This window comes from Rhipicephalus microplus, chromosome X (genome assembly GCF_043290135.1).
Source record: "Rhipicephalus microplus isolate Deutch F79 chromosome X, USDA_Rmic, whole genome shotgun sequence".
In the NCBI taxonomy this organism is placed as follows: Eukaryota; Metazoa; Arthropoda; class Arachnida; order Ixodida; family Ixodidae; genus Rhipicephalus; species Rhipicephalus microplus.
In genome coordinates, this window is record NC_134710.1 from 495,665,841 (window position 1) to 495,677,262 (window position 11,422).

At 42.3% G+C, this 11,422-nt stretch overlaps 1 pseudogene; it reads right to left on the reverse strand.

The window, feature by feature from the left end:
• Nucleotides 1-426: 426 nt before the first annotated feature.
• On the reverse strand, nt 427-1,889 carry LOC142775546 (uncharacterized; annotated as a pseudogene).
• Between the last annotated feature and the right edge of the window lie 9,533 nt (nt 1,890-11,422).

Sequence of the window (11,422 nt, forward strand, 5' to 3'; positions counted from 1 at the left end):
GGTTAAGGGGTTCCACACCCCCCACCCCAATAAGCCACTGATATATGTTATGCTGAATCTGTGTGTACAGCGTGTAACAAGTCAAATCAAATCTTTATTTACACCCCAAAACTTACAGATGGAGGACCAAGAAAAAAATCTGCCAAGAGGAACTACACTACATCCAAACTTATGTAAAGATGGCGGCAGTTGAAAGTTACATCCATAGGGCTAATAAAAAAATAAGTATAGTAGGTATCAATCAGCAGGTGACACGAGCAAATGGGCCTGTTAAAGCATTCTCTAATTACCTTTCAAGATGCTGTAGAGTGCTAATATGCAAAACAAACAACATGTTGTGGGCCCTTCAATACATTACAACATGCAAATAGAGCAATCACAAATATCACCATTCCTTAATGTGTCTGTATGTCGGCAGTCATTGTGGTTTTTGCAAGAAAGCTGCACTGTACTGCATGAATGAGTGCACAAGATGAGAAGTGTAGCAGAACAAGATTGAGCTAATGCATGGCTAGACAGTTCTACTGTGGAGCCATGCACTGTCATGAATACTTATTCATAACAAAAATCTTACCTTATCTACGCATGCTCTTTGCAACGATCACTAAATTTAATTTTGGGATGTAAAACCCTAACAATTATCATTACTGAGCCCATGGGCACAAACATGCAGTCGCAAATTGCTACAGCCATAACTAGTCTTCTTTCTTTACTATTTGGCACTTCACATAGATACGAGACATCATTCATAGTCAGAAACACACTGACAGGCTATATCACTGCTCCTATAAAGACAGTGGTTCTGAGCAGCTGGTGGACGATGACACTCTACTATGTGTGATACATCGAACATAACTGGTGTGATCAGCAACCTCTGACAATGAAAATACATGTCGCCTAAAACCACATAAATTCCGCGGACAAAGCAATGGGAGCCATCTACCACTTTAACATAAGAATAACAAGTCTTCTTTGGCGCTGAATAGTCAGGCGTGTGTGTGACTATGATGTCGACCTGAGCCCGAAAGTACTTCAGCATGTCTGGTATGTGGCCGAATTCAGAAATTAATAGCCTTAAGGTACTCTGGGAGAGTGGATGTCGAATGTGCTATACCTAGGAGGCAAGTTTGAGAACATTTCTTGTATCTGACAACAATATCTTTCTTGGCTGCAGCTAGGTGGGGAGGAAGGTCCACATGGTTGTCTAGTTTGATGAAGGTGTTATGCATAATGCATCTCTCAGAAATTTGCATTGGTACATACTTGGCAGCTGACACAAGCCGAAGGGCATGCCCAATCCCGTCCTCAAAGAGAAATGTGGATGTAGCCCACAGGGGACCAAACATGCGTGTCGCTTTTGAGAGGTGCAATAACTGGTGCACAATAAATGTCATCGCTGCATCACCGTACAATTTGGCCATCTGCTGAAAAAATGTTAACAACAACCTTTCTGCACAGCAAACATCTGTTTCAGCAACAGTGTCTTTGTTCAATAAAAATACAGCCTTGACAAGGAGTGCGAAGTGGACCATATAATTCCATGGCAAGAAGTCCAACAAGCATGGAACACTGTAAAACAGCAACCAGTTACGCCACTCAGTGGTTTTCCAGTATGCACCCTCTGACAGTGGTCTCCCTGTTTGAAAAAAGGTAATCGGGGGCCTTATGGCAGGCAGCCTGACATCTAAAAGTCTTATGTGCCGTCCCAGGTAGAATACCGAGTCAGTTGCTGAGAGCCATAACTCCATAAGCTGCCTTGTTACCCCTTCCAGAACACAATGCATATAGTCTGGAGGCAGCCCCTAGACAAGGTCGAGGCTTCGAAGCCTCGCCAATGGTAATGGCCCCTTGAATCCTTCAACTGCCACCTCTTGTTCTTGGGCCTTCATTGCTTCTATCACACAGCCATGGCTTAGATCAGGCGCTAGGTGACGGCAGTGGAGGTACTTCACTGAACCTGTCACAGAACAGCACACATAAGAGTATGAATAACTTTAACAAATACAAATGTGGTTAATTATACAACTTAAAGGAGTACTGACACGATTTTGAGACATCGCAAAAGAGACATTTCTCATTTTCTTGGTATGCAGCGTCAACGCTGTCTAAACACCGGAGTCAAGGAACATGTATAAAATATTTTTATTTCACTTCGAAGTTTTCGTTGATAAGCATCTACAAGCCAGCCCCACTGCAATGGACATTATCCCGACAATTCAAGACAGTTTTTCCAAGTTTGTGAGTTCTGTGTCCTGCATGCAGCCTATATGATAGAAATCACTGTCAGGGTCACTGTAAGACAATTCACTAACCGTTGTTTATGTACACCAGGTGCATATGATAAATTTACCGCTAGTATGTCACGAGTTTCTGTTTCCCCGTGACATCGCACTTCTGTCAAACGTCAGAATTGCTGCCTTCTCGATATCAAAAACGAAAGTGTCTTTTTTTGAGGTAGCGATAATTCAAATACATATGATGCATATACAGGCACTACTATACCCATTATAGGTTTCTCAAAACCATTATTTTTATTTAGAGCATCAATCAAAATATTTGAAAAAATTTTTGTCAGTAGTACTTTAAGTTCTGCCCATGTAAAAAGCACACGGAACCACTTTTAATAGTTTTGCATGAAATGAATTTACTAGAGAGGCCTCTAGGAACAGCCACCTTTTAATTACTTGCACAAAGCCTATACCAAGGAGTAACTCTTGGGCTAGTCGGTTCTTTGCAGTAATAATAAAACATTATTTTCCAACATTTCCCATTCTGACAAACAAACATGCATTTATAGTTTTGAATCACCACTGTCGATTATTTACTAGCAAATTGGAACTGTGATTTGACTCGCTGTTTTTGTGTGCACTCACAGCGAGATTTGTGCAAAAGGGCCTTGCAAAGTTTTAACAAAAAATTGCACTTTGACCTCACCATTTATTTGCACTGATTATTAGACTATGCACTATTTTCCAATTTATCTAATAAATCAAGGTATGCAAAATTATTGCACAAGGTGCACGTATTTTTTATCACCTTGAGCATGCTGCAAGCTATGCAGGTGGCGTGAAGCATGGCGCGAAAGTTATGCTGTTGCACATCAAGACATCAAACATTTTTTATCCTTTTTTATTCTTTGACCATATCAGCTGCTGCTTGTGGTTCCGACATGCAGAATACAAGCTTGTAGGAACATATTATGGGCACTTACAGAGATTCATTTATGAATTATTTCAAAACACATAAAAGCTTAAAAAAACTCACTATCAACACAAGTTCCTTTTTCAGGGCACCAGCTGCACCTGTAATATTCATTAAATTGCTTCATGTTGAGTATTGATGCCCTGGCTGGAAAGTCAACACAACAAAGAACCACATGAACTTTTGACTTGATGACATCTTCAGCATGTGACCATACAAGAGTTACAATATCTCTCACTTCCTCAACAAACCGTCTTATGGAGATGTGCATTGGTGGATGTTCCTTTGCGAACCAAAGTGCTGAAAGTGCAATATTCTTGCACCTAATTTCGAAGGGAAGCTCATTGATCATTACTTGAATGAGCCAAATCGAGCTCTTCGAAGAATCGAACACCGGCGCACTGTTGGTATTGAAGGTTAGGGTTAGTTCGCTCCATGCCATGTTCATTTGCCTTCGAATGCTTCGGTATAGGTTGCCATCTGTGATGTCAGAGTACATCCCCAGTTCCCGACTAGCAGACAACTTTTGCAAGCTTCTAAGAAGGGGACCACTGACGTACTTGATCATATCTGTCAGTTGTTGTTTTAAGTCAAACATTACAAAGAAACTTCCAGCTGCTACGAGTTCCTTAGTTGTCCGTTGCTCATTACAGCCACCACAGGTGACTTGACTTTGTGCTGGCATCTCTTGGGAAATGCCAAGGTAGTCATGGCAGTGCTGGCAATATAAATGAATCCTTTGAGCCTCTTTCTTGTCCTTCCAAAGTTTGCGAAGCAAGTAGGTTTTCGATGGCACAACAGCCTCTCCAAACAGGTTGTTCAGCAGGATAAGCAAGCCTCTCACCTGTGCCCCCGTCAATCCTGCCGTCACAATAAACGCCATAACTAGAAGCAGAGCTTGAGCTTTAGTTTTCTTTTGGTGCGGAAGTGTTTCCTCCGAGAGCTTGATGAAGTCATTAGTAGCACCTTGTTTATCATTTCACTTCCATTGGCATCATCATTTGCAGAGTTGTCATCTATGTCTTCCTGATCTTTCGTTTCACTGTCAAAGGTGTTCTCACCAAGGCTAGCAGCACTCGCAGACAAATGGTCCGTAACATCAAGGTAACAACTAGCGGACACTCCGTCTATGCTGCTGCTGCTGCTCGGAGCGCATTCTTGAGCAGCGCACTAAAATGAAGCTGCGTTCACAGAGTCTCCGAGGTCCGAGGAACCATTTCTGTAACTTTGGTTTCTACTGCTACTGGCAGATTTTTGACATGTGTCATCCTGGAGGTGTGATGAGCTCTGCAAATGAAACAAGTATGTAGTGTAAGGTTATGACGAAAACGACCATTATTCTATATCTTTATTTGCAGTTACTACATTTATTATTTCTAATAGTACATAAACAGTCTTTTTTTAGCCAATACATATTTTTTAAACTTCTGTGACACTCAGACTGTGGTTATTTTCACACATAAACTCTATGTCAAGGTGGAAACACTTTTCCGCAGCTTAAATGACATTCACACGACCAATTAACAAAGCTTACTAGTTTGATTTTTGTTATTAACTTGAGGGCAGTTGTTTATAATATAAAGTTGTAGTACAGGCAAATTTGTAGCATATCCCCATTTAGAAATCGCGAAAGTTGCATAAAATTAGTGAAACAATCAAAATTTTGAAGGCGACGTCAAAACTGACGGCACCTGATGTGCAGGAAATGTCTGACTGTGATAATTGCGAGGTAATATGAAACGCGTCCGGACTGCAACCCACAGTCATAACAGGCACTCACCTGGGCTGTACTGGAACGCTTGGCTCTCTTGGCAGCATTTGCCAAAGTTTGCCTCGGAACCTGGACGCTCGACCCATGCTCCAGATATTGCCTGTAACGTCGCCGCGGCTTCTCGGATATCGTGAAATAAGCTAAAAGGCTCTATTTAAGGACATTAAAAGCTATCCAAGGCCGCTTTTTAGACATACAGATACAGCAAACAAATCCCGACGATCGATGCGGTAGGGAATCACAACCGGACATAAAAATGATGAAAAGATTCACTGCCTCAGTGTGGCGAGCGCCCCTTGCACTGTTACGCAGACTAATACAATTGGGTGTCTGTAACCAATGCCAAGAGTGCGTTAGCATAATTTGGTGTCACCGCTTGCCGAAAGTTGGAAAAAACTTGGCGGTGATGCTGCTGCAGGTCAATGAAACCCTTTGGAGCAATTTCCAGGAGGCAACTTTTGTGCAAACGGCGACAATTCATGTTTCATCATTTCACGCAAAACTGTTTTCACAGCAGCCAGCTTCCTCATGGATTTGAATATTTTGTGACTTCAAACAAATGAACATTGCCCCACCGCGGTGGTCTAGTGGCTAAGGTACTCGTCTGCTGACCCGCAGGTCGCGGGCTCGAGTCCCGGCTGCGGTGGCTGCATTTCCGAGAGAGGCGGAAATGTTGTAGGCCCGTGTGCTCAGAATTGGGTGCACGTTAAAGAACCCCAGGTGGTCAAAATTTCCGGAGCCCTCCACTACGGTGTCTCTCATAATCTTATGGTGGTTTTTGGACGTTAAACACCACATATCAAATCAACAATTCAACAGTTTGTGATCCTAAAAGAACTGCAAGTAACCTGTAATAGACAATGCAACAGTGGTGTAGGCAGAAATTTTTGTTTCGAGGGGGGCACGTCCTTTATCTGAAATGGGTACCGGGTAGCAAGTGTGATCGAATGTCAGTGCTTTAATTGTATTCCATAGCAGAAAGAAATTTGGGAGGGGGAGGGGTGTTGGAGCATGGGCTTGATGTGCTGCCTTCGGCGACGCCACTTCAATGCAATAATTCTGCGAAACATGAAAAAGAACGCGATGCGTTCTAAATTTCTTCTAGTAGGATTTTGTTTTACACATGCACATCCCCTGCTGTTTCATCCCCAGTGCAAAGGTGTGAAAATTTTAAGAGTGAAGTGAGGTTAAAGCCCTCAATCCATCTCCCGTGCAAAGCCTCCTAGATTTTAGGAGGCGTTGCCCGTGTGCTAGCAGAAAGCGAATGTTTCATGTTAATTGGCAGAACACATGACGTTTCTGCAATAGGCTTAGCTAATAGCACCAAGACAGCTAGCACTACGTATACGTTTCCTAAGCGCGGGGTAAAAGGAGTTGATATTGAAATTTTTCTCAGCGTAGAGTGGTGTAGCTCTCCCTTAGATGGTTCCCTGTTGAAAGCAGATTAGGTATCAGCAGTGACAGCATGTTTTTACTGTTCCTAATTGTGGGGTGCACGATTGTCCGTGCCCTCAATATATAGGTAAAAAGGAGTAGTGGTGGCATGTTTTTGCTGCTAAGCTAGTGGCGTTACACAAAGTGCCATGATCTATGGACAATAGCAAACATATTTTCAAAGCTCAATTTGCTATGTATAATTATATATAACAGCTTTTCTACAGTTACTTTCGGTTTCGCAGTCTGCGGAAACAAACCGTAATTGTTCGAAGCAAACGTCGGGCAAATTTTGTGTTAGTGGTGTTAAGTTCACGGTGACCTGAGACTTCGCAGAAATTTTTCATGCATGTGGGATCTCTGGCCTTGACATAAAGCTGAGAAACAACGTATCACTACACCATGATTGATTGATTGATTGATTTGTGGGGTTTAACGTCCCAAAACCACCATTTGATTATGAGAGACGCCGTAGTGGAGGGCTCCGGAAGTTTTGACCACCTGGGGTTCTTTAACGTGCACGCAATTCTGAGTACATGGGCCTACAACATTTCCGCCTCCATCGGAAATTCAGCCGCCGCAGCCGGAAATAGAACCCGCGACCTGCGGGTCAGCAGCCGAGTACCTTAGCCACTTGACCACCGCGGCGGGGCAACGTATCACTACACCATATCTGGGACAGCTGTACGCTATAAGGATGAACGCCATATGCAGTTCTTTAGCTCTCAGCGTAAGGGCTGCTTTGCTTGTCGATGGTTACAATAATTGCCGTGGCCCTCTTGCGCGCATATACATGACTTCATTTACAATCATATGCAAGATTACCAAAAGAGAAGTTCCAGCTATCCATCTTCGCAATAAGTTTTTAATTTCAACCAGGCATTCTTACATTTGTGATCGATGTATGTAAACGACATGCATGCAGCCTGGATGTTATTTCCTACTAATGCTTTTGAAGTTGCATACTGAAACTTTGTGTGTGTGTTTAATTCGACAAGCATATCGAACGAGGATTGCGGGCTCTGCATGGGGCAGTTGTCCCAATGGCGTCATTCTTCACATCAAAGTATTGAAAAGAAGAAACATGACATGCGTTAGTGAGAAATAAGAGCCTGTCATTTACAGTCTTACTTGAAAGAATAAAATTTCTTTCAACGGAACAATGGCATAAAAATAATAAAACACTTAACACCGTCTTCACTAATGTGGCCACCATATCTCTGCTATATCCAACGTCTGCAACATATGGGTGCATTCATGACTGGTGGTATACGTGCGGGTTTTTTCGAGCTTACGCCTTCTTCTGTTTTTCTTCATTTGTTCCTCTTCTCGTGTGCCCCATCACTCGCAGTATGTATGCTCTCGTGCAATACAACATAGACTCTACAACTGCCATCTTGGAGCGCGGTGACATTGAATCATTTAAACCGAGAAATGTAGCGGAGTTCGATACTCGTGCGACATATCGGGCCTATTGGTACGGCGACAGTGGTACGCTGGGTGGCTATTATGATGCGACACTGCATCACTTAGCTGGTAAGTTCATATATTGTTGATTGGATTTTTGTTTGGCATGTGATGTACACAAACTTGATTTTTTGCTGTAACAGAGTCGTAGCATGAGCTCTAAGCATCGGTTACGCAAAGCTTCCGAGGCTCAGAGGTACTTTGTCGAGGTACTGTTGCCGTTGACAGTCATTGTGTAGCGCTTCGTCTCACGCATGTACTCAGTTCAGTGAGCCCGCAAAAAGTATTTGTGACACAGATTGTACAACTATTGTGTCGTGCGCTTTGTGTTGGCTAAGAATTACGAGTCTAATTGTAGGCGACGAGTGCGGGAAAAGTGCACGTAATTTGTCCAGCCGCGGTGGCAATTCCCCGTTGCGTAAATACGAAATTATAAGTAATGTCTAAGAATGCATGACAACAGCACTTAAAATTGCACGCACACACACACACACACACACACACACACACACACACACACACACACACACACACACACACAAAGAAAACATCGTCATCAATAGCCAAAATTATGAAGGATTGCAAGACATGATCGCTAGCACAGATACGCAATAAAAATTGAGTACTTAAAGCATTAAAAGGAACTTAACGTATTTAAATTGGCTATTAGCACCTTAAACATGAACCAAGCTTTTTACTTAGCTAGGTCACGGTTGCATGCAGCGGCAAGTAGCTTGAGTACAGTGTACTGGTTATTCTGCCACACTTAGAACATCAGTGGGCCAAAAGTATTCAGAAGCTCAAGTAACGAGACTGAAGCAGCTGCAAATTCAGAGCACAAAATAAAGGCAGCTATAATAACTTAGTTATTCTAAAACAGTGCACAAACGAGGCAAGAAAGTACCACACTACACAGGCGTTTTAGAATATGAGTACGTACCAAAAAGCCCACTTAGCCACCGTCATGAAGAATAATACCTTATGTTCACACTGCCTAAAAATATTGGGGAAAGTCACGGCACAAATGGTGCATTGTCCGCTCCTTTAAAGATGTAGAGCTTATCAAAAATGTAGAAAGCAACCTAACACAGCCGACTGTCTATAATGAAGCATGCGAACAAGTGTTTGGAATGTGTTGACAATGTCTGCAATAGCTTTATCATGTGCAAAAAATGGTACATTGGGCTCATGGGCTGATATTTTAAACCCTGTTTGAGAGAATATGCAACAGAAATATTGCAAGAATGCTGGCCAGCACATTTGGCATCATGCTGCACATGATGCCGCTGCACGTCTGTCATCAATGAAACCAAGGTTTTGAATTTATTCACCTGTTAAAATAGGACGTGTGGTCTCACAATCCTATAGGGGGTATGCACATAACGTAATCCGCCAGGAGTGATAGCAATGGGGTCGTTATTTTGACGGTTTGCGCACTCGCCGCACGCGACAAAAGCTCTCTGCACGCGATGGATCCGAGATCTGTACAGCACAAATTACTAGACATCCGGAACACCTTCTGCAGACCGACGCATGAACGGCATGGACGTCGCATACGAACGCAACTCCGAGATGGCGCAGCGATGGTGTTGGCACCTTACGGATCAAGGCTCAGTGCATACACCCTATGACACCCTATGATAGGTGAATAGGGAGATTGTTAGAAAATAGGTAAAACAGTGGACTGCATACAACAGAAGTGTTTGAAGGGAGCACAAAATACATGGCAGTGTGAAATTGATAGGAAACAATGTTGAGGTTGGTGGTCCGTTTTCCATTAGTGGCAACTCCAGACATGTGCACAGTTCTGTTAGTTGGATGAAGGCACACCAGGACCCCTCTCCTGCAGTAATTTCGAAGCAAGCTTCGCAATTACTGCAGTTAAAAACTACTAATAACATCCTGTGGGCTCTGCCTGGCTTCATTATCTAATGTCTTTATGTCTTCATTATCTTAATGCCTACCACTCCTTCGTGATGTGTTAGCTGTAACACAGTTCATGTACAAATTGCAGTTCCCATTTTATTGCCAGTATGAGGTAGAAAAATGAACAAAATAAACTTTATTTTACGAAGCGCGCTCAAACATCGCACAAACTAAACATTTTTAAGCTGTGTATCAATCATTCACTTTCTCACGCCAGAAAAAAGTGCTCGCTTGCTCCAAGTATTCTAATCACACGCAAGTTCTTGCAATATAGAGAAAAAGGAAGAAGTGAAGGCATTCCAAAAAAGTGAAAAGTGCCTCAGAAAGACTGCTAGTGGCACAATTATGAAGCCGGCAACAAACAGCGAGGAGAAGGTAATGTTTCGTGATGCACATCTACGCTTGATTGATGGTTATTTGATGCAGTTTATCATCCAGCTGGTGCATGCGAGTGTTCATTCAACTCGGCCAGGCTGCATGGTTACCCAGCTTTGCCTATTTGAGGATCACACTTTCTGTCGAATGTGACCTGGTGTATTTAAATTGGACATTTAGAAATTTCCAGTGGGATTTATTTCAGAAAGAGTTTGCTATAACTTTTTTGAGTGATCATAAAGGAACAAAAAGTATTTTTTATAGCTACAGATCTGTTGCTCATTCAAGAATAAAATAAATAGAAATTAGATACAATCATATAATAATAAAAAGTTGAATGTTCATTTAACAAATGTTTCACAAGCTTAGAGATCTACAAAGACCATATCACTGTTACCTTTTTCCCTTGAGGATTGCCGTGCTATGCAGATTTTCGAAAAAAATTCCGCATGGTGAGAATACGATTATGAACTGGTTAGCTATTACTCATCTGTAGGTTTATATCCAATGATTCCGATTCCAGTTTGGGTATTGAAGGAATTGTACCTTGACTCGCTGATAGTAGATACACCGGCTGTCACGCCCGTAGCCTTATTTCTGTGTGAAGACATGCTAGAAAGCTGTAGTTGTGAACCCATAAAAAACCAAACGGCTTTATACTGCGCACTCGTTTGCCCCAGTGTATGCTACAGCTGGCAGTCTTCCCTGTATATGATAAAGAATAAAAATTGGAATATCCCTTTTGATTTTTCTTGTACAGCCCTACAGCAGGTCGTGGGGTCAAATCCCGGATGCGGCGGTTGCATTTTCGATGAAAGCGGAAAGGTTGTAGGCCCGTGTGCTCAAATTTGGGTGCACGTTAAAGAACCCCAGGTGGTCGAATTTTCCAGAGCCCTCCACTACGGCATCTCGCATAATCATATGGTGGTTTTGGGACGTTAAACCCCACATATGAATCAAATCAAATTGTACAGCCCTACAAGTTGGGTCTAAGCCGTGAGTGTAAGTATGAAAAAGGAAAGACTGAAGTGAAATTCGCTATCATTCTTCACAGAGCTTTTCAATGTTTGCATATTCTGTTCCAAATTCAACATGCTCTGCTCTAAAGGTGTCCAAAAAGTTTGCCTTGCTGTCCCACACCTTTCATTGCGATATTGATATCTTTTTTTGAAAATTTCATCCGTGAAGACGTAGATTTTCATCTATTATCTGAATTTTTATTTGCAGGTTCCGGAACCAAACAAAAAA